The sequence below is a fragment of the Pleurodeles waltl genome, chromosome 10, assembly GCF_031143425.1.
Source record: "Pleurodeles waltl isolate 20211129_DDA chromosome 10, aPleWal1.hap1.20221129, whole genome shotgun sequence".
NCBI classification, from domain to species: Eukaryota; Metazoa; Chordata; class Amphibia; order Caudata; family Salamandridae; genus Pleurodeles; species Pleurodeles waltl.
The window spans coordinates 336,202,393-336,226,318 of NC_090449.1; the positions used below are offsets into that span (position 1 = coordinate 336,202,393).

At 44.3% G+C, this 23,926-nt stretch overlaps 1 protein-coding gene across 1 annotated transcript in view; it reads left to right on the top strand.

The window, feature by feature from the left end:
• The first annotated feature begins 746 nt into the window (after window positions 1–746).
• LOC138261520 (lipopolysaccharide-induced tumor necrosis factor-alpha factor homolog) overlaps window positions 747–23,926 on the top strand; it is a 218,936-nt gene continuing 195,756 nt past the window's right edge. The window contains exon 1 of the mRNA XM_069210531.1: window positions 747–1,037. The gene's annotated coding sequence lies outside the window, so the exon portion shown is untranslated. The remainder of the gene's footprint in view (window positions 1,038–23,926) is intronic.

Genomic DNA, 23,926 nt, shown 5'->3' on the forward strand with positions numbered 1-23,926 from the left:
CCATCGACTCAACTTCGGTCTGTTGTGCCTGTCTCAATTTGAAACGTTCATAATCCGAGTTGAGTTGAGGATCAAAATGCCTGTTCAAAGCAGTTACTGCTGCGTTAAAGTCATCCTTGTCCCCTGTATCAGGGAGAGAATCAAACAGCTCCTGTAGTTCATCTCCGCCCATCAGCAGCATTACAGACCTCCGCACCGCCCCATCTGTTTCCCGGGTGGCACAGAAGTAATTTTCTAAGCGATTTATCCATAAGCGCCACCTCGGTGCAGCAGTAGCCGGGTCAACCAGTTGGCTAAATGGTGGCAACGAAGTGAGTGATGAGTGAATACTATTGTTCAGCTGTGCTGGTAGTTGGGGGTTTCCTGGTGGCGGTGGAGGATTGGCATTGTCTTGTGGTGGGGCACTCATGTCTGCACCCTCTCACTTCCGTTATATGCAAGGGTTAATGTTTGCTCTTTTAATTATTATTATTATTTTTTTTTTTTTGACTGCCTAATTGACTTGTACTCTGTATATTTTGTTTGTGCACCTCCCTCCTTTCGTTTCCTTTCTTTTCCTAGTGAAATGTCCTCTTCAAGCACCTTTTCATTCCTTCAGCAACCTGGTCTCCTCGTTTTCAATTGGAGACACGCCTTCCAGGCAGCTGATTTGAAACTTCCCCTCCCTCGGGGATAACCACGTCAATTTCTGCTCCTCCCTAGCAGCACGCCACACGTCAGTTACAGCTGCTCTCCGGCAGCGAGGAGACGCCCTGAGGTGGAGCGGACGCGGAGAACTCGACACGCGTCAGTTGCAGCAGCTCCCCGGCAGCGAGGAGACGCCCTGAGGTGGAGCGCTGGAGCTCCGCGCGGCGCTCGCTGTCTGGGTGCGGGGCTCGGCTCACCGTTTCTGGCTCTCACGGCCAGGAGGCCGACCTGCCCTTCCTCTTCAAGGAAGCCGACCCGCCTTCGTCTTCGCACGCCGCAAGGCGGTCCGGTTCCACCGGTCGTCTTCGTCTTCCCTCGCTCCGCGGCCGACACGCACCACGACTCCCACGGTATGTTGTTTCTGGCAGCAGGGGCCTTACGTCGTCATTATGTTTATTGCGCGTGATGCCTCGACATCCCGCTCGTCGCCAATGTAATTTTGGTGAAGCATGCGTGTGACCATAGAAGACACAGAGACAGTGCTTGGTTGCATACACTCCGGGGACTGCGTCATCGCAGTTCCTCCTTTATTTATACCCCCGTGCTCCGTGCCCCTCCCGGACACGCAGAGCACGCTTACGCAAACAAGGAGAGCCCGCACGGCTCTCGATACACTCTTTACAAGCACCAATGTCAAGGAGGAGTCCAGGTCAGGGTAAACGTAGGTCTGGACAAGGTGAGGTTCTTTAGATAGGTGAAGTATGCCACCTAGTTCGAGGCAGTTGGGAAGCAGTTAGATCGGTCGTAGTCAGTCCATTTCCAAATGTCAGAATCCCAACCAGTAAAGCCAGGGTTTTATTTGTTGGCTCTAGAGATGTTGCTGGGTTTTGCAGAATTGCACTGCTGTCACTATGTATTGCTGTTTTTGGTGGTTACTTGCTACAGGGCAGATAGCATTCAAGCATGACTGCTTCTCTGTGAAACTATAATACTTAGAACGCCCCTGGGGCACAGGGAGAAAAAGAGGACGATTGGGCTGACCCTATCATGCACTCTGCAGGCAGGGTCCATTCTCAGTGTTCTCACTGCTTTAACACTAAGAGGTGGTCTCACTCTTTTGCCAACAAAGCATTAAACGAGTCTAGGGTAATTTTCGCTATCATTTTTGAGAACCACATTTACGTGTTCTCTTCCTTCATGTGATACCTTTTGTATTGTGGAATGGGCCAACCCACCGATGTCCGATTCACAGAGGGGAAACTGTGAGGACTCCTCCTGGGGTCAGCATAATAGGCCTGACCACTGCAGTGACGTAAGTAGTAAAATAAAAGGGACCGCCGGACTTCCGCCGGTCAGGTCCGAACCCAGCACGAGGTCACAGTGTGTTGCGTCCTGTGCCTTCCTAGCTGCTTGGCCTCTTAAGGCTCTGAAGTGAGTCTACCTCTGTCACGAGAGCTGCCCTCGCGACAGAACAACGCCATAGATGCCCACTTGGTTTAATGAAACTAATATTTAGGGGGATCTTTGGATCAATAAGTGATAGCTTAATAGCAAAATTACAGAGAGACATCTAAGAAGGGGAAGTAAAAATTGCTATCATTGAAGAGATGGTCATGATGCAGGGAAAGGGAACAAAATCAACTGTGTGTCAGAGGGACATGGGAGTAAAAGACAACTAAGAAAAGACAGACCAGGTTAGTGATCGGATGTAAGGGTCATACCTTAGTTAAGTCGAAATAAGTGGAAATACTGAAGATTAAACAAATAAAAATGCCTTCTAGTTGCTAAAATTGTACAAAGGCAGCGTATGGTAAACGTCTACGTCCAAAGCATTCAAACAGCATTCATCATTTTAAAATTATCCGAAAAAATGCTAGAATAGACATACTGACTTCTGAATACCTTATGGGCGGGACTTCACTGACTGGTTGACTTTGAGGCCTGCGGGTTTAATACCTGAGACCAGAGGATATCATACCTGAAATATTTCTCTTATGACTAAGGCACCTTTGCGTTTTAAGGCTCTGAAACAAGAGCTATACTTTACCAAGATACAACCCGTCCTCAAGTGTAGTTTTGTCTGTTTTAAAAAACATTCCTGAGACAGGTGAGGTGCCTCTGAAAGAAAAGTGTCACCTGCCACTTCCTCAAGGCTGTCACAGGCATTGAAGGAGGTGAAGTGCTGTGTGCTCTTTGGCTGCTATCCTCCTACTCCCTGCTCAACACAACAGGTAAGAAAACTTAAAATAAATATTAAAACGAGTCTTAGTTTAAATATACCTAAGAAATGGATTGTAAATTGTGATTAATATATTCTATAGTTGCTGGAAATATCCTGATTTGCTAGACTTATTCATCAAGTCCATTTTTTCATCCTCCTTTGCGTGTGAACCCTCAATATCAAAAGCAGAATATTGATGGCACAGAATATCGAGGACAAAATATCAAAACTGAAATACGGATATGTGAGTAAGCCTAGATCTTCTATACCTAGCTCCATGACATGTACCTATGTGGTACACATATCTTTAAGGTACGTAGATGTGGATTTAGGAATAGTACATCTACACTTCCCTGTGTGCACTTACCTTTTCATATTTTGTACCTTGAAATCCTCTCCACTAATTTCTTGTATGTCGATATTCAGTAGTACAACAATGACTTGTAAAATCAGTGGCGGCTGCTGTATTTGTCAAGGGGGTGGCAGAGGTGATGACAGGGACGGGGGAAATAGAAAAAAAAAAAGAAAACCCTCGTCGTCCCCGTATCCCGCCGCAACATGCTGCCTCACTCGTCACTCCTCTTCGTCTGGTGCCCAAGGCATTCAGTGGGGCACCAGGCACCAGCACAGGCTCCCCAGCAATGGTGGCTCTGCTTTCATGCTAAAGACTGCATGAAAGCAGCGTCAGGCTTGGTCTTAGTAGCTTAGATATGTTTTACATCGAAGAAGAGCTGTTGAGATCAGATGATGTTCAAGCAAAGTAAGCAGGAAAGATCTATGATTTGCAGAATATGAGGAGCCAGCAGCCCAAGAAAAAGGTAGGTCAGAACACAAGCATAATTGAAGCAGCTTTTTAAAACTGAAAAAAACAACGGAACCTTGCTTTTCTTTTCTCTGTTATATTTTTTAGCTCACAAAGACAGGAAAAGAGAACCTTTTTTGCACCCATTTCTTAGTTAGGGAAATGCTAGAACCTTTCTGCATGTCTCTAAACATTCTAAGCTACTGCAGCATTTTTTTTTTTTTAAACTGACTTGTATTGAACAGTTTTTGATATCTGCAACGCATATCTAACAGGTCTTTGATGTGTTTAACTTTGCATTAGAGGCTTTATTGCTATCTTCTTGTTTGCAAACTTGCTCGCTCTTTTATATGAAAGAGCTTCACACCAAGATTTTAAGTGGTTTGTGGGAAAGGTGATGGTGTGATCATATATCATGTGTAATAAAATAGCCCTGGTGTACATGATGAGGATATTGCAAGTCACCTCTCAGAGTTCGATAACCTTATAAAGGAACATGGCTTTTGGCCTCCGTTCCACATGGGTATACCCACTGTGCTGGATGAGCAAGTCAGCCAGAAAAATAACACCACAAAAACAATCATTAAGGTCGTTAGAAATGGGGTTCCTGGTTGGCTAGGGTAGGCATCTCAGCTAGCCAGGGACCACCACTACAGTCAGGGCGAGAGAGTTACAAACCCAAAATAACCCCTGCTCACACACTTGGTAGCTTGGCACGAGCAGTCAGGCTTATCCCAGAGGCAATGTGTAAAGCGTTGGCACAACACATATAACACATGTGACACAATGAATACACCACAAAGGAAACACAACACCCACCTATATAAAAATAAACTGTATTGCATAAAACATCATTAGATCAACCACACAATATGTATTAGTAATACCCTGCTACACAAGCAGTTGTCAGAACATCACACAGGTTACTAGTACTCTGCGTCATTAAGCAGTAGTCAGGTATACCTATAGGTAACTGGTGTTCTGCAACACAAGCAGTAGTCAGCTTGTCATTATCACAGAAAATGCACAAGTCAGATCAAACATATCATGAGGAGGGTCAAGACATTATCATGAATGTACATAAAATGAAACATTACCATTTGGCACGTTTCAGGAGAAAACATCATGGAGCAATCATTACTGCACCTGCCACAGAGTCCCCTGTTTTATAGGTTACCAGCACAATCTTGTAAACCGATGCACCTGCACCTCTGTGGTATGATAGACAGTAAACAGAATACAGAGCATAACAACGATCGCCCCAAAATACCTTCCCTAAGTGGGCAACCGTGCATTTGCATGCCTCTTATAGGGTATACAGTAAATTAGAATTCATGCAGTAGGGCCCAGGACCTCTGGTGCTCTTATTGCCCTCGATATGGTAATTCAAAAGGGCGTGTCAGGTAAGTGACCTTCGTCGACGTGGTCTTCCCCTCCTGCAAGCTATGGTGAGTGATTGCCTCTAAGACTTACGGCTCTTCTTCCCACCACGCGTTCTCCCGTGGAGCGGCTGGGAAAGGGTGACAGAAAAGAACGGTGCTGAGGCACCTGTGATGTAGGGCTTGGGGGAGTCTGCAGGCTCCTGACGGTGCAGGCAGTGATGGCAACTCCTCAGGTCGAGCTTGGCCGCTCCCCAGATGCACCGACCCAGGTGAGGGATGGCCGGTGAAGAGGGCTGTGCCTCAGGGGCCCAGGAGGGCACCATGGCTACACCAGTAGCTACTGCAGTGTGGGTGACAATCTCCTTGCAGCCACCACACAGTGCTGCAGCGTCCCTCCACCCTCAGGACCGGGGGTGATTTTTATCTGGAGTTACTCCAGAAACTCCATTAGCAGGAGTGGGGGGGGGCACAATTGGAAGGAGAGTCTCGCTACCAAGGGTGATGGCTTGCTGGGCAGAACCGGAAGTGGGGACTTGAGTTATGGTGCCGGGCGGCAAAGTGAGTCTCAGCAGTCCTACAAATCGGCTCGGCACCGCTTGTCTGTTTTTCTTATCAGGACGGAAAGTTTGTAGAGACAGGCCATGCTACGAGGCCCTGTAGTCACCTGGATGATATCTTCCAAATTGCGTGTGCCTGGCAAAGGTCAGTGGCCCAGGGGGCAGCGCAGGGTGGTAGAGCAGCAACTCCTGGGAATAGTCAGCACCGCCCCCTGGCAATCCTGGTGATGCAGCAGCCTGTACTCCTGGCAGGATCTATCCTTGGTCCAGTACTGATCTAACAGGGGGAAATGGAGTGGGGAAAAGGGGGGACACCACCCCACCCCTGGAGGCAGCAATCGGTCCACAGGTATGCAGGGCCCAAGCAGCAGGCCAGCCCAAGGGATCATAGGCAGTGGCAGTCCATCTCTGTGACCAGCTGGTCACAGGTCAGCAGAACAGTCACAAGGCGGTTCCTGGTGAGTTTTTCAGACAGCATGTGATGGGGTTGGCCAGCGGGCCTGGCCCATGGCTAGGAACAGTGGCCAACCCTCTTGCATGCACCCAATCCCAAGCTGCACACAGCCTTCATTGGATGCAGTGAGTGGGTTTTAAAAAAAAAAATTCTCTGGATCCGCAAATCCTCCGCACGGATCCGCAGATCGGGCAAAAAAGAAATTTGGGAAATTTTTTGCTGACAAGGGGTCCCTAAGGGACCACTCTATGTGTTCTATGGGGTCGTTTTTGCACTTTTCTTTTCCCACCCCCCAGGAAATGCAACAAACAAAATGGTGGCTGCAACTTTTCTGTCAGGTTGTGGCCAGTCAATCAGGACCTTGGCCTCCCCCGGAATATCTGCTTCCCTATATATGTGTATTGTTTAACCTTAAATAACTCCAAATCTACTAAACGGATTAACACCAAATAACAAAAAGCACAATCTGTGTACCAAGATAGCGCTTCCTGCCAAATTTGGTGTAATTCCGTTCGGCAGTTGAGGCTGTAGGCATGTCGAAAGATGCTATGGGAAAATAATTGGGGAAAATGAGTTTTGGGACCCCCTCTTTTTCTTTGCAATTGCTTGGCAGATCACTCCAAAACATTAAAGACAGCAGCTGAACCAACTGTAGTGTAAGTGTTGAAAATGTCATTAAGATTTGTCAAGCGGCCCCTAAGTTATTGGCAAAACAAAAAACACATTTCCAATTGAAACTAGATTCTAACTGTAGATAATATATAACTATATATATATATATATATATATATATATATATATATATATATATATATATATATATATATATATATATATATAAATATATATATAGCTAGATATATATATTTATATATATATGTATATATATATACATATATGTCTAAGTGGTATTGTCTAATCTATAAGGGGTGGTGTAGGCACATTTGCTATGGCTGTACTGGTAGTGAGAAATGCAGGTCACTGGTGTAGGTGGATTTGTTATTACCATTATAGAAATGCCACTTTTAGAAAGTGAGCATTTCTCTGTGCTAATGATTCTGGTGTTTTGCGGTGTGCCTCCAATCTATGTCAGGAGCAGAGTGACAGCTGGGCTTTCTGCATTCTTTTCAGACAGCCTGTACACAGGAGGGTGCAGGTGTCACAAGAGTGCATCAGCATACTGAATGGTCTTTCTGGGCTGGGTGAGTTGGAGGTGGGGCACACCTGCATTTGTAAAGGCTGTGCCCTGACCTCACACAAAGGGCTTGTTTACCCCCTTCTGATGTCTGGAACCCGTGCATGCATTGCACCACTTTGTAAATACCGCACGGGATTTTTGGCCTTGTTGGGCCACATTGATGTAAAAACAAATTATGTTAAGGTGGCGCAAGGTGGTGCTAGGGCCTATAAATATGCCCCTAAATCATTTACTCATAGATGTACTCAGACACTCACACACCCACTCACAGACCCACTCAGACACTCATGCACCGACTCACAGGCTCACTCAGACACACATGCACTGACAGACCCATTCACTCATGCACCCACTTACAGACCCACTCAAACCCTCACACACCTACTCACAGACCCACTCAGACACTTACACACCCACTCACAGACCCACTCAGACACTCATGCACCTAATCAAAGTCCCACTCAGACAGTCATGCATCCCCTCAGATACCCAATCAAAGAGTCATGCATCCTCTGACACATCCACTCAGAGACCCATGCACCCACTCACAGACCCACTGAGGTACTCATGCACACACTCACAGACTCACTCAGTGATGTATGCATGCAGAGTTGGATGGTTATAGGGGGTTGGCCGAATTCCATTCATGATGCAGGGTTGGCTGGGCCTGAGGGGTTAACCATAGAGCCCAAATGGGTCGCAACAGACCTGCCTCATTAATTTTCATGAGGAAGGTAGCAATTTGCTACCCATTTGGAAATGGCCATAATCACAAGAGTGGCAGCCTGCTGGGATCAGCAGACCACCATGTCTGTGATTGATTTTTAAATAAAGCAATCTTTTTTTGTAATGCAGCCTGTTTTCCTCTAAGGCTAACAGGATGTATTACAAAAAGAAAACTGAAAAGTTTTTTTTTTTCATTTTTTAAGAGAAGGCAGTGATCCGTAGGACCACTGTCTGCTCTTAAAAAATATTTTTACCCACATTCACAAATGGGAAGGACCCCCTACCTGTTTGTGACTGGGTTAGCAGCAACTTGAAGTTGGTGGAAATCTGTAACTGCAGTCACAAAACATTCCTACATACTGGTACGGCTCGCAATTAGGCAGGGATGCCCATGGCATGCTCATTCCTAATAGCAAGTCGCAAACCCTATTTTGCGAGTTGATAATAGGTTACCTGACTCGCAAAATAGGGTTGGTACATGCAAAAAAAATGTTTTGCCAGTCACAAACGGCCTGATGGGCTGCTTGCGACTGGTTAAAGGCTTTGTACATCTGGCCCTTTGTGCTGTGTATGTTCTTTATGGGAGAAGAGTTTTGAAGTGCACTCTTTAGTCAATGTTCCTGGTCCATCCTTCTCGGTGAAAATAGATGCATTAAAGGAAGAAGTGAATATTGCACGACTAGTAGTCATTCATACTTGTCAGAATTCTTGAAACTGGCATTAGTTCCAAATCGGTACATTTCACACACTCTAATCTGCAGTGCTTATAACGTTTTTATTTTAAATAGTAAGGCTTCATGCTTGCACTAGTTATGGTAACTTACCTGTTTCTATTTAAAAACAAAAACAGGACAGCAGTTTCAAGAAAAAAGCTCTTGTGCAAAACTATTCACTGGGTAAGGCTTATAATAGAAGGAGTCAGCATTGCTTCTGTATTGCATTTTAGAATTCATGTAGAGCTTCATACTCCCGATGAGGCCTCAAACCAATTCAGTTCAGAACCGGTAAGTGGGCACCCTGTACAGAGTTCAGCCGAACTCTGTCGAAAGGTCGAAAGCATGCTGTCTGTAGATAAGCCTTTAAAACAAGACTAGATTTAAAATCTCTTCAAACAGTGATTCTGATCCTAAATCATCTTTTTTTAAATACTCACACAAGGAATATTTTAGCCTAATCTTTTGTTCCCAGTAATAAATTCAGATTATCAGTCATACCTATTTGTCCTCTCCTTCATTGGCAAGCATTTTACTTCCATCTCTAAAGGTAAGTGAACACAGGGTGGTTCGATTGAAATGTGCTCGTTGCTTCATAAACTCTGCCATTCTCTCTCCCTTATGTGAAATTTGCCCAAGGGGTGTTTTTCCTAGTCCGTAGACTCGAATTGGCCCTGGTTTCGGGGCTTTCCTTCTGCGAAACCATGAGGATCTGGTCTGCCCTGAGCAGATGGTATCCACACTGCTTTAGTAGGCCACAGGTGGTGCTGAACTTAGAATCATAGAATGACACACTTAAGGAAAATAGCCACACAAGCGCTCAGTTCCCCAACCCCAGCAGAGGATGTTTGCTTAGAGAGAAGGTTAACCCGTTGTCTCCTGCTCTCCCAACCCTTACACCTGCCACTCACAGTTCAGTATTTAGCGAATTTATCTTGTGAACTCACTGGCGTATGAACAAGATGGTGTATGTAAGATGCACGATTCACTACTGGGGCTTTACTATACCTACAGTGGTGGAGGGGAATCTTGAATACTTATATGTTTCCTTGTAATACATGGCCAGTTGCCTAAAGGAACTCTTGCATAACCCCCATTGCATTGGACTGTTTATAAGGACTGCCCTTTTTAGGAGCCTAATAAGGATGACTATTAGTCTGATCTTTCCAGTCCTGTTGGTTTCTGAGTTATTGCCGTGACAATTTCTAAGGTACCCCCTAAATCTAGACTGTCTAATTTGGCTGCAATCCTTCAGCTGCATAGCAGTCCCTGGATGGGACCAGGGGTCAAATGCATTGAAATTGACTGTGTAATAAAGAAATATAGTTCAATCAAATTTCATAACAAGGATTATTTCTTCCTAAACTTTCAACTAAGATTACGTTTGTCCCAGCCCTTGTGATTCCTTAGCAACTATAAGTGATGTGGATCCAGTACATTTGTGAGTGATTAGTTTGTTGGAAGGACTTTTTGGTGCCTCCAAATTTCAAGCTCTGGAGTTCTGCCTTGATTTCCGAAAGATCTAGCCACGAATTAATTTTGAACTTGCTGGGGCACTTCAAAGTCAAGAAGCTAAGACATTTGGGCCCATATTTATACTTTTTTAGTGCCGCATTTGCGCCGCTTTTTGATGCAAGAGCGGCGCAAACTTACAAAATACAATTGTATTTTGTAAATTTGCGCTGCTTTAGCGTAAAAAAATGAAGCTGATTTGGCGCTAAAAAGTATAAATATGGGCCTTGATCCCTGGTGTGTATATGACCTTCACACATTTGGGTGACATCTTGATTTCTTTGTAGTTAATTGCTGTGCTCTAAGAACTATTTCAGTAACCTCAAACCCAGAGCCATATCACACGGACCACTGAAGAGGGAACTTTGCTGCTAGGATCTTCTACTTTACTTTGCTGATCTATTTTAGTAATATATCAACACATACACCTCATTTATGAATTAATTAATTAAGCACAAATAAATTCATTGTTGTATTTTTGATCGTAGGTTAGTTACACAATTAAATGTTTTTCCCTGAAAATGTGGCATAATATGCAGAATTGGTGCCTGCCACACCAAAATCTGCATGTCCCATTAGTTCCTAGCCCTTTTGCACCTGGTACATTTCGGTAAGTTTGACCTGACGTAATTTAATTGCTGGAAAATCCTAGAAACTCATAATTCCTACACCAATGCAAACAGTGGTTTGATGACTCTCTGAAGTTTATGCAGCATTCATAATTGAGGTCATCGTGTAAACAAGATGTATACCTTTTTTAAACAATAGAACTAGCTGGACTTTGAAGTTTTTTGAGATTTAATACATTTTTTTCATACAGTATCTGTTTTCGCACCAGGTCTTTTCTCTGGGTCCTAATGCCAGCGATGTTACTGATCGGTATTGGTGGCGAATACATCATTCAACACTGGTGTCAGTGGTCCTTGGTTACAAATCCATTCTCATGGAATAACCAGGGTACTCCTTTGTACACTTGGGGCCAGATGTACAAATAATGTTTTCAGTCGCAAATGGCCTGATTTGCAGAATCGCAATTTACATCTGCGATTCAGTATTTGGAAGGGGCGTGCTTTGGGCATCTCTTCTGAATACCAAATTGATATGGTATGGTATGTAATACTGTTTTGCAAACAAATTCCAGTCGTAAAACAGCAATACCTGACCAACATTTTAAAAGTGGTGGTAACCCATTTGCAAATGGGAAGGTGTCCCCTTGGGATCCATTCCCCTTAGATAATGTTGAAAACATATCTTTTAAGTACAGGTTGTAGACCCACGGACCACTGCCTACTCTTAAAAAATGTAACTTTAAAGTTTAATTTTTTTCTTTTTAAACACATCCTGTTTTTCTTTAAGGAAATTGAGCTGCTGTTTAAAAAAAATTGCTTTATTAAAAAGCAATCACAGACATGGTAGTCTGCTCACCTCAGCAGGCCACCATCCCTGTGATGGCTGCGATTCATAATGGGTCGCAAATTGCAACCTATCTGATTAATATTAATGATGTAGGTCACTGTAGGTCACATAGGGACCCCATCTGGACCATCCTTTGAAATACTTATTTCCATAAAGTTGAAGTTGTTGCCCACACCACGTGCTTCCGAAAGTGGTGTGGGGAGGTCCCCTATGATAAAGCATGCCATCCTGGCAACAGAAATTAGTCAAGCATAACAAAAACAGTGACACTAATCAATTCCTATAGCAACTTTGTCTACCTTACTCATAGACCATGTGCATCCTTATGCTTTGTGATTAGTTAGGAGACGTGTACACTGGACTTTAAAAGCTATTTTTTGACCTTCCTTTGGGTTTTGATGGCAGATTGTGGTAACACCGATATGGTCAAATTCCATACATTGGTCACTACCGGTTATCAATGATTATCAACTCCAAGAATATCTGAGCCATGATTTGAGTCTGATATGTCTTGCATTGCATCCACCTTACACCTTTCATACAAGAGGTTGGTGGCAATACTGAATCATTTTGAAGAGGATTGGATTAAAAACAGGTGAACTTTGAATTATGTTAGCATAATTCACATAATTTTGAGTTACGCATGTTCTGTGAAATTCCAGAAATGACACCATTATGCCAGATCATATACTGCTGCCTCTGCACTCGGAAACTTAGTGCAGGAGCTTGGGAACAATAATAGCAACTAGAGTGCGATTGGCATTTGTTCGTAACAATTTTTTATGTTTTTTGTACTATTTTTTTAGATCTAAGGGGCAGATTTATGAAAAGTGGCACTTCATCTAGTGCAGTGCCACTTTTCCTGCACCCTTTAGCGCCCCCCTAACGCCACCATGGTAGCGCTGTATTTAAAATACGGCGCATCATGGCGGTAGTTAGGGTGACTAGTATTATTATATGACGCTAGTCCGGTGCTTTGCTGGATTAGCGTAAACAATAATGACAATAATCCTACAAAGCACCCAGAGGCCAATTGTAATTCATTGGAGCCTCTTTATAATGCCTGCACTTAGCAGGCGTTAAAAAATGCTGATAAAAAATGGCACAAAGGAATCACATAGATTCCTTTGTGCCATTTTTACAGCCCCCCAGCTCCCGAACGCCCCCCCTTGCATACATTATGCCTGGCTCAGGCATAATGTTGTTCAAGGGGTTACAAAGTGGCACAATGCAAGCATTGCACCACTTTGTAAATATGGTGTGGCATTTTTAGCCTCATTGGGCCACATTTGCGTTAAAATAAATGAGGCAAATGTGGTGCTAAGAGGCGCTAGGGGCTCTTAAATATGCCTTAAGTGTACCCTCAAGTAAAAAATAGATGCACAAAAGTATTTTACTCTAAAATATAGCACTAAGGGGGTGATTCCGACCCTGGCGGTCCTTGACCGCCAGGGCCGGGGACCGCGGGAGCACCGCCAACAGGCTGGCGGTGCTCCCTTGGGCATTCTGACCGCGGCGGTACAGCCGCGGTCAGAAACGGAAAACCGGCGGTGTACCGCCAGTTTTCCGCTGCCCAGGGGAATCCTCCATGGCGGCGCAGCTTGCTGCGCCGCCATGGGGATTCCGACCCCCATACCGCCATCCTGTTCCTGGCGGTTTTGGCCGCCAAGAACAGGATGGCGGTATGGGGTGTCGTGGGGCCCCTGGGGGCCCCTGCAGTTCCCATGCCAATGGCATGGGCACTGCAGGGTCCCCCGTAACAGGGCCCCACTGAGAATTTCAGTGTCTGCATAGCAGACACTGAAATTCGCGACGGGTGCAACTGCACCTGTCGCACCCTTTCCACTCCGCCGGCATCCTCGTGGAAAGGGGTTTCTCGCTGGGCGGGCGGGCGGCCTTCTGGCGGTCGCCCGCCCGCCCAGCGGGAAACACAGAATAACCGCGGCGGTCTTCTGACCGCGCAGCGGTATTCTGGCGGCTCCCGCCAGCACCGCAGTTACCGCGGCCGGCGGGAGTCAGAATGACCCCCTAAATGACAGATTACCACTTAGTGTAATTATATGTAATTTTCCTGAAATTGTATTTAATCTTGCGAAAACAAATTGCAACAAATTCACACATCCCTAATAAGCATGCCCATAAGTTTAGAGGACACATTTGTGAGATGATATGTAAAAATGCAGACATGTGTTCGAGACATTTACACTTACTGAATGCTGTTTGACGGAATATTCACTGCAAACTGTGCAAGTGCTGACCATAATCACCTTTCACTCTCCAGTAAACTTGCAGTTACAGTTACTTTGCCACTAAGTTTAGTTCACCGATGTCACCATCTACATTAATTCTCTTGTCCTCTCATTATGCTCCATTCGACGTACAGTGTCGTTGAAGATGTCACCGCAGCAACGTGTGTCAAATGTTACCATTCTCATCAATGGCACTTATTAGATTTTCATTACTAAATTTTTATTGACGTTTAACTAAGAAGATTGTCTATTACTGCCTGCCCTGTGATTTTATAACAGTCTCCTCTATACAAATCTTGCGTGGTTAATGCTGCCTTTGATATTTATATGAGATGATATTGAAGTGTTCTTTCCTTTTTTCATACTCATTTTGATAAAATGAGACTGCAATATTTGGAATGAATGAGTTTTGCTAAAGATTGTATAAGGCCCCAGGGCCCCATCTAGTGGTGGTTTCAAGGTACTATAAAATCACATTAAATACCTTTTCAGTGTATTGGTGGTTCAGCAAAGTCAATATGTTACTTCTTGTGGAGGAAATATATTACTTCTTGTGGATGACAGATAAAAAATTGGCCTATTCCTCCTGTTGAATGTAATGCCTAGAATAATGGAGTAATCTTACTATCTAAACTCAAATCTCACAATTTCTTTCTAGCTACTTTAAAGGAAACAGTTGCTTCTGCCTTTATTGATGTCTTTTTTCTGAAGGGTAATGGATGGAGATCTTAGGCCTTTCATTACCTTTCATTAAAATCTGTGGGGCCCTTTTACACACTGAGGCCCTGATTTAAGAAAAGTGATGCACAACTGCACAGTTGTGCGTCAAAACAGTTACAGCGGGCTAACGCCATTCCATTCGTATGCCATATTTAAAACACAATGCTCCATGGCGCTCAGGAATAGTTAGCATAAATAAATGACACTAACCATTACATGCCATAAAGAAAAGAGACGCTAATGCTGTGAGAGCGGTGTTAGAAAATTTTGTGGCACTTTTTTATACGCTAAATTTGTTAATGCCATATTTAACAGCATTAGCCTAAAAAAAAAAAACAATGAGCGAATGAGAAAAAAACATACAGAGACAAGATGGAGAATACAGACTAGGACAGACCCCAGAGAGATCTCAATCCGCCCAGTACCAGGTAGGAGAGACCAGCAAAGTCCAAGGAGAAGTGGAAGTGGAAGTGTCGCTTTAGTGAGGAGAACGACATCTCGGTCAGAGATGTGACGGAGCACCAACAACAGCTCTTCGTCACCTCCAAATTGCCAATAGGTAGGAGAAAGGCTATATGGCAGGCAATGGTAGATAAAGTCAACAGCATGGCAGAGGTGAAGAGGACTGTCACTGATTAAAAGAAGCGCTGGCACGATTGCAAGCGCAGAACTAAGGAGAAATGGCCAGGAACTGAACGGCAGCACTGCAGACTGGAGGTGGACGTCCTGCACCCCAGGAGGTCCTGGCTGGAGGAGATGGTGGCAGTGGTCATGCCGGAGGAGCTGGTCACTGAAATTGCAGGACAGCGCAAACTACCAAGAACTGCCACAAATGTGTGGTAATGCATAGTAAGTTGCAGGGGGTACTATCTGGAATTTTACAAATGGCAGAAGGGGGAGGCATATAGGACACACTTAATGATTGCAAAAGGGTCACATTGGGACACATAGGGCCAGAATCAAAAGGCCCCATCACCACTGCAGCCTCACTTTCAGTGACGCTGTGGTGGCGCTATGCACTCCGACATATACACAACATGGTGTTAAGCCACTTACTATGGCTTAATATCATCTTGTAAATATGGTCCCTACACACGCAGCACTTTGCCTGGAAGGTGCGTGCAATTAGTGTGGCTGTGGCTGTGTCACAACAACATCCATTGGATATTGTTGTTGCCCCAGATCCAAGACTGCATGTAACCTGAGGCTGTGAATAAACTCAACAGCACCCCAGGGGTGGTGTTAGTATGGCGCAACAGGGCAAAATGCTTTCCCTCCTCCTGATGTCATTGCCCTTCTTATGTGTGCTGCATCCTGAAGCACAGATAGAAATGCCAAATCACCACAATAGATTGTACATATGCAGGAAGGGACACCTTCCTGCAAATAAACAATCTCTCCTCTCAATGCAGGCACCCTTGCACAATGGTGCAAGGCTGCCTGCAGTGGTGCATGGAGCTCATATCTGCGCAGGGGGAAATGCAGAGGTGCACCGAATTCCTATAAATACGGCGCATCCCTGCGTTTCAAAAGTGGCGCAGCGTAGTTCAGCTATTTTTGCTGCTCCACCGAGCTGCGCCACTATAGAAAAAATCCGTGTCTCAGTGTGCAACATATCCTACGCTACTCACACAGGGAGGCCCAAAAACAACTCTCACACACCTCCATGCACCATTTGGGAATGGGCACAAATGTGAACATGTACAACATATAGGGCATGTCTGTGATCATCATTTGTGTTACTGCACAAGTAGCTTCAATTTCACCAAGTAACAAGGTTGCCTGTGTTGTGGAAATGGTTGGCATTGTGCACAAAGGGGCATCTTCATGCGGAAGAACAGGCATAAGTGCCATCAATGTTGTACTATGGGCACAATGTCACTAGCCTTTAATGCAATAGTACCATCATACAAATATTTGCCATTGTGGATCCAGGCCACCCTTTCCCCTTGTGCCACATTAACAAACTCACAAAATGCATGCATTGAGTCACATTGTACATCTTTACACAAACATATGCCTGTGGCAGATGTGTTGTATGCAAGGAAATTTCCCTAATGTAGGGAGGGATGAACTAATGAGGCTGACAATTGATAAAGCTTGCACTGTGCCATCCAATTAGCACATGTGTGGGGCCTGCTAAAGGCAGATGACAGTTACACAAGTATTCTATGTAATGGACCTCCCTGTGCTTTGGTACACTAGTGCCATCATTCATTTTGTCAAAGCACCAAAATGGTGACAACACCCATTACACTACCATGGGAATGTCCATCATGGTGAATAGGAAAGTAAATGACGTGTTATTATGGTGTTAGAGCCTGGCGCATGGGAGCTGCAAAGAATATGGTGGTGTGGGATCAATGCACAAAATACCTTGAAAGGTTGCTCCTTGTGTGATGCACATTGCAACACAAAATAGCCAACTACAACCTGGGGTCTGGAACATGTCACTGAGTCACCAGTAGCAAGTAAATGTCATGTCAACAGCCACTATAGTCAAAGATTGACATTTTACTAACCCATTATAGAGGATGATGCCTTACCTCCTGCCAACCTGCCTGTCCTGGATTTCACAGATGACATGAATGACCACTTGCAGACCATCAATGAAGAGATTCTCCAGGATGTCCTAGGTTCCTTCCAGACACCACTTCCAGCTGCAGAGAGGATACATAGCATTGTGGGGTCTCCACGTGAACCACTCAACTGCCAGCACACAGCACAAACCAGTCTTGCCACAGCTGTGGACTCTGAGGACCCAGACATTACCTCTGGACCCAGACAGTGGTAGGAGTCCTGCGGGGGCTGGCCAAGCAGGTGCAGGTGGGGATGGAGACCTTGGCAGGCAGCCTAGAGGGAATTCAGAGGTGCCTCAGTCCAAATAACGACAACCCAGCTGCCATCAGAGGCACCCACTGCCTACTATGTGGACTCCGGCAGTCTGTGGCCGACATAGCTGCTGTCATTAGACAAAGACTTGAACAATTGCCCTCCTAAAGTGGCAGCAGCATGATAGATAACAGGCTGGGGGCAATATAAAATGCCCTGGAGTCTGTCCAGCAGGAAGTATCCTCTCTCAGGGAAACCATGACTGCCTACCACCATGATGTAGCTTCAGTGCTGAGAAATCAGCAGTTCCTCCTTGCTGCAGTGATGCTTTATGTGTTCCCACAAATGGCAGCTGCTGGGACCTTTGATTTCACATCTATATCCCCTGAGGTGTGTGTGTGTGGTCCCCTCAACTTCAACAACAGCACCACCCATAGCACAGGAGCCACCACACACATCAGAGGATGAAGATCTGGAACAAACAGCGTTCACACATAAAACCACCCAGTGACACCATTCTGTGCCACATGGACAGTATCTCTTTAGGTCTGTGCTTAAGATCATGCCAGTGTTGTGACAGCTGGCAATGTGCTCTCTTCACTCAACCACTGTTGACTTATCTGCTATGGACTGTCATTGCCTCAATTCCTAACTATTATCAATTTGGACACCTCCTCACTAATGCACACTTCTCCTACCCATGTCTCATGACGCGGCCCTCACCCTTGGACTCTGAATGTACATCAAATGGCTCAGGATCTCTCATTGGGTCAGTGAACTGGACATTGTACTGCATTTGAAAATAAACTTGCAGATGTAAATAAATTACCATAATCATGTTTCATGCACTTTTTCAGTGTTTAATCAACTTATATAAATGACTGCATTGTATGAAGCAATGTCAATGAGAACAGAACCAACTGACATGTGTGGCACACACTAGGACTCAAACATGATAAAGGTGACCAATAGTATTGTGGGCTACAAACACCTTACTGAGCCTCACAACTACGTATTGAACATATTTCCATGTAAGTTGACATATGGCATGAATGGTTCAGATTTCAATTGTAAGGAAATTTCCCTGATGAATGTACCAATACAACAAATATGTGAGGAACTGAAGAGCATATTCAAAACTGTGACAGGCAGCTGCCAGTTTTCCAATATCCATATACCAAATAAGGTGGGGTATAATGTGCAAAACGTTTCTAAAAAAAATTTGACAGATCTTAGCTATGAAAATTGATGTAGCATCATCACATGTCAAATATATCGTATCCACACACAAGCAGAGTGTCGGGAACTGTGCTGAAAACTGTCTTGAGTAGCTGATGTCATAGCGCTGCCAATCAGACAGCTCCTTGGACATAGGGGATACACATAGTCATACATGTAAATCAATACTGAATGCAGACCCTAAGGCATTTCCCCAACTTGGCCAGTGCAGACACGAGAACACCCAGACAGTCAATCCTCATGGACACCTAATTGCCCAAAATATGACAGAATATATTGGTACCTAAAAACACAAGCTATCAAAAAGCTAACCTACTCACTAACCTATACTAAGCTAACCCGTAAGAACTTATCTTAACTCTACAGTTATCTATCCTATTCTAAACTTAACTCATAACACCACTCAATAAATATTGTCCCCCCCATGAGACAATAGACGTGTAGGACAACATTAACTAAACTACACACATACTAACTAATCCTTTGCTCTAAATAAATATATATAAATATATATATACATATAAATATATATTTTTTTAACATTTTTGTTTATATACCCCTAAACATAACCCTACCCAACTACCCCCAAAGCAAAAACAATGCCTAAATTGCACCCCCAAACTACACTAACTATATCCTACAACTAACTTACACTATTTTACCTCATCTATGTCTAACTCCCTAACACCCACCAAAACTTTGAACAATGCACACTGGGGAAAGGAAGGTCCATGGAAGTGATGAGTGGCCACACCTACAGCTTTTTGAACTTTCTCTTAATGTACTTGAACAGTTTATAATTTTGGGCACTGTCTGCCTCCAGTCAGCCAACCTAGCCTTCAGCTCAGCCATGTCTTTTCGAATTTCTGCCTTAAAGCTGGTCCCAGTGGCAGACGGTGGTGGCTGTCGTGTTGCTGGTGCTGTCTGTTGTGCCGCTGATGTTGAGGGTGCCGGACCGGAAGGAGTACCACAGACTCTTGGTGCTGAGGACACTCCTGTTGTTTAGGTGGTTTTTGGATGTTTGGCTGGTCCACTATTAGGGAAGGCCTTCCACTCCCCAGACGACTTTTCCATGCAGTATCTCCGTACCATCTTTCTGTAACCAGCATAGACCTTGCACATGTGGCTGAACCTCTCCACATGTTGAGTGAACTTCTATTTTTGCACTCGAGTCATTGTGTCAACTACAACATGAGGAGAACATGTCCTCAATAACTGCATTGGGTAGAGGAAGAACAAGCATGCATAGTAAACAGCATTTTGTGATGACACATGTTGACAAGCAGTAAGCCAACCACAAGGGCATACAAATCTTCCCAGCAAGCATCTACAGTATTTGGTACATGTCACGGGGAAAATGGGTCTCCAAAAATGGGCACATTAGGGCCGAGATGTGAGAGGGTTTAGGACCTTCTTCCACCACATTATCGTAATAAGCAATATGACACAAATAAGGCACAACAAGGCCAAATGGTCAGCAGAATCTCAACAAAGTGGTACAATGCCTATATTGTGCCACTTTTTGACTCCTGGCCCAACATTAGGCCTGTGCAAGGCATGATGTATGCAAGATTTGCATTACCCTGGTAGGGTGACTGCCAAAATGGTGCACTGCAATCTAAGAGATACAGCTTGCCACATTTTTGTATTCCTAGTTTTAATGCCAGCTCAGAGCTGGAACTAAAAAGGGGCACATCATTGGTCACAATGAGCCCTATGTACAGTCCAGGGTTAACATTAGATTCTCTTGCACTAACCATGAATTATACATCATGTGCATTAAGATGTTAACGACATTTGGCACAAAGCCAGCGCAGTGGTGCGCCATACAACACACACATGGTGGCAAATAGTGGGGAGCTAAGGACGGCAAGATAAATGGTGCAGTACTGGGTGTAGCACCTCTTTACCTGTATCTGCCCTTATCTGTGCACAAACGAGATACACTTCCTAACTACCAGGTACACAGTCACCATGCACATTTCATACATACGTGATTGGATCATGCTTCCTCACATCTATCATGATGGCTAAAACCTGTTGTTTCATCTGCACACATACTATTCACTACAATCCATGGACTTTTCCCACATCCATCCAGAGAAGAGCGCAAATCTCAATGTGTACTCAACTGACTGTTGTCTTTCTCAACAGGGCTCCTTGTACGTTCGGTGCCTCACTTTATTATTGAAGAGTAGTGCCCCGGGGGTGCCAGTGTCTCCTTGCAAAAGACCCTTAGAGAGCTATACCCAGGTACATATATTGTACTATGTCTGACTAAATGTGTGCAACGTGTGGCACACAGTGCTGGAATGGTTGCTGTGAAAACATATGTTTGCTACATCCATGCATTGCAGAGAGCCTGTACTTCTGACACATATCGTGACCGACATCAGTGTGTTTGTGGCCACACAAAACATTTCCTGAGACCCACTAATCCATGGCAGCACACGTTAGCACCTGTGCAACATTCTATAAATTCCACATCCTAAGCATACCATCAGATATGATGTAGATACCCAAGGATAGATGATGGTGTCGAAATGGACACACATGCCATTTGTACATGGCTTAATACGCATCAAACCCTCTCAGACACAACACTGTATGTACATATATGTCATACGAGATGACACTTACTGGTTGCATCGGGGTCTTCAAAAGTGGAAACCTCTTCTATGGTGTAGTTTCAAAGTCTGCCTGCAAGACATGACAGGAAAACATAGTTTAATGATTAGTGAACAAAGATGAGCATGGACAACTGTTACACATTGCACTTGTTTGGCTGAGTGACCTAGTCAACTTAGTGTTCAAAATGACCCATTGCCATCTACAGCATGTCAGTCATACAGACTTAGGTAGCACCTAAAAACATAAAGATCAATGTGACTTACCCATACATACATGTCTCTTATTCAAACGTCACACTTACTGGGGAATAGGACACTGTTAATTTTGCAAAGCTTAGGGGCAGATAATAGGGAAGTGTGGCTGCATGTAGTGCAGCGCCACTTTTCTTGCGCCCCTTAGCACCCCCCTACTGCCACCATGTGTGTGCCGTATCTGGGTGCAGTGACACTTTCTTTACATGTGCCCCTTGATGTTCCCACCTTTATCATGAAATGCTACTATTTCCCTAATGCCCTACTGTCATGCATGTGCATAGGAGGATGTAGCAATGTCACAGGTTTACTTACCAACAGGTACGCCAACCCGAACACCCTGGCCATGAGGTCTGCCCATCGGTGCTTGATCTGGTGGTCTGCGCGGTCCACTTTAATGATCCTGCTCAGCAGGTACAGGACCTCCCGCCAGCACAGCTTCCTGGCCTTAGTAGGTTAGCCCATGATCACAGGGCCATCCATTCTTAACATGTTGGGGAGGTAGTGGTAAACTAACCACATGAACCTCCCAAGTTCATCTGGACTCATGCGCTGGGCCCTTTCCTTCCCAGACATACTGCTGTCTCCCTCCACAGCAAACAATTACCCAAAAAGAAAATATGAAATAAGCCCACTAACCCCAAACACCCAAACAAACTGCACTACCCCAAGACGAACACCCGACAATACTAATACAATAACACTACACAAAACTCAAAATATAACAAAAAGAACTGAACAGCAACAGGATATATCACAAAAAACTCACCAACCAGCACCAGCTTCACACAACCTCTCTCAACCACAGACAGAATAGACTATAAAGTAAAAGTGAAAGTAAATTCACTTTACCATGTATACAAGAAGGATGTCCTGTTACATCACTTCCTGTACGTATGCGTCACGTTTCCCGATATGCATATTTTTTTTGACGCATGACATCCATGCATGGATTTTTACCATGAAGGCTGACAAGGTGTGTCGAATTACAATTGATGCGCAGAGGCCAGGCGTCATTTTTGGAATTAGCGATGTATGTAGAACAATGGTATGTTTCAAAAATTTTGATGCACACCGGGCATGCTTGGTTTTTTGAGGGAAGGCGGAGGCAGGAAAACAGTTCAGACGAGCATGGTACATGGTGTCATTTTAGTCATTCACGCTGTTTGGAGATGTTCCATATGCTTAACAATTTTTGATGCATAAAGTCCATGCGTGGATTCAGGTGGAAAGGCTGATAGTGCACCCGGATTCACATTCCTTGTTACAGGGGCTATGCATCTATGTATTTTGTATGTACATGTGTGTGCATGTGCATTTTATTGTGTACCGGTAACATAGGAATGTGTTACCATATGTATGTATGTGTTTGTGTGATGCATGTGAGGACTGATGCAGTTTGCAAATGTGCCTGTGTATGAAGACTCTTAGCCACATACATATTTACACGTGTGTACTGAGTGTACATATGGGATGCAACTCATGTTGTGGGTCGGCCACATTGTAATGTTAGAATTCCAACTCTACATTACTATACCCAACATAATATGGGAAGGCCCATATGCAATATTTGTTCTGGCATATCATACCCTTAACAAATCTTTTGCAAAGGATGCTATTGACAAAGACTGTCATAAGATCTTGTCATTTCAATGTGAGTGCACGTATGTGAACAATCAGGTATGTTGTAAGGAGCTGAGTTAATGATGCAGAGCAACACAGGTAATGTATGGTTCCCCATGCATGTTAAATGTCGGAGATGGTGTGCTGACATGTGTGATTGTAGCAATATACGTGACATGTATTTTGTGTAAATATATATGTATCATGTCTGATAAGTGCTGCATGATACAATGGTGTGTTTAGGGATTGGACACATACCAAATCTTGAATACAGCTATCTTATATGTACACAATTGTTCCAAAGCTGTGTACTCATATGTGTGTAACACATGTTTCACAATGGGGGTACGTCTGTACTGGTCATGATCAGTTTTAAGTAATCATGTGACACGTACACATTTAATTATGTTAATGTTACACATTTGTCCATCCGCAAATTGACAGCAACAAGCCTGGTCCACCTAGCTGGGGCATGTGTGGATACATTTAGGCATGTTGTGCTGACAACACACATTTTCTAAGTTCAATTACTCAAACATATATGTCATTGGCAGAGTGATGAAATTGAACACAATCTGTATGTCAAGGGTGCTCTCATGCAGTGATGGCACCCTAGTCATCAATTTACAATTTGAATGGCCATACAGGGCCTTTGTTGCATGTATGAACACCGGTTGACTATGGTCACCTTAGCTCAAATCACTGTGCGCAATCAGCAGGCCCCTGACTGTGTGAAGGATCACCGTAGCCTACTTAAGATTTTGAGGGGGCGT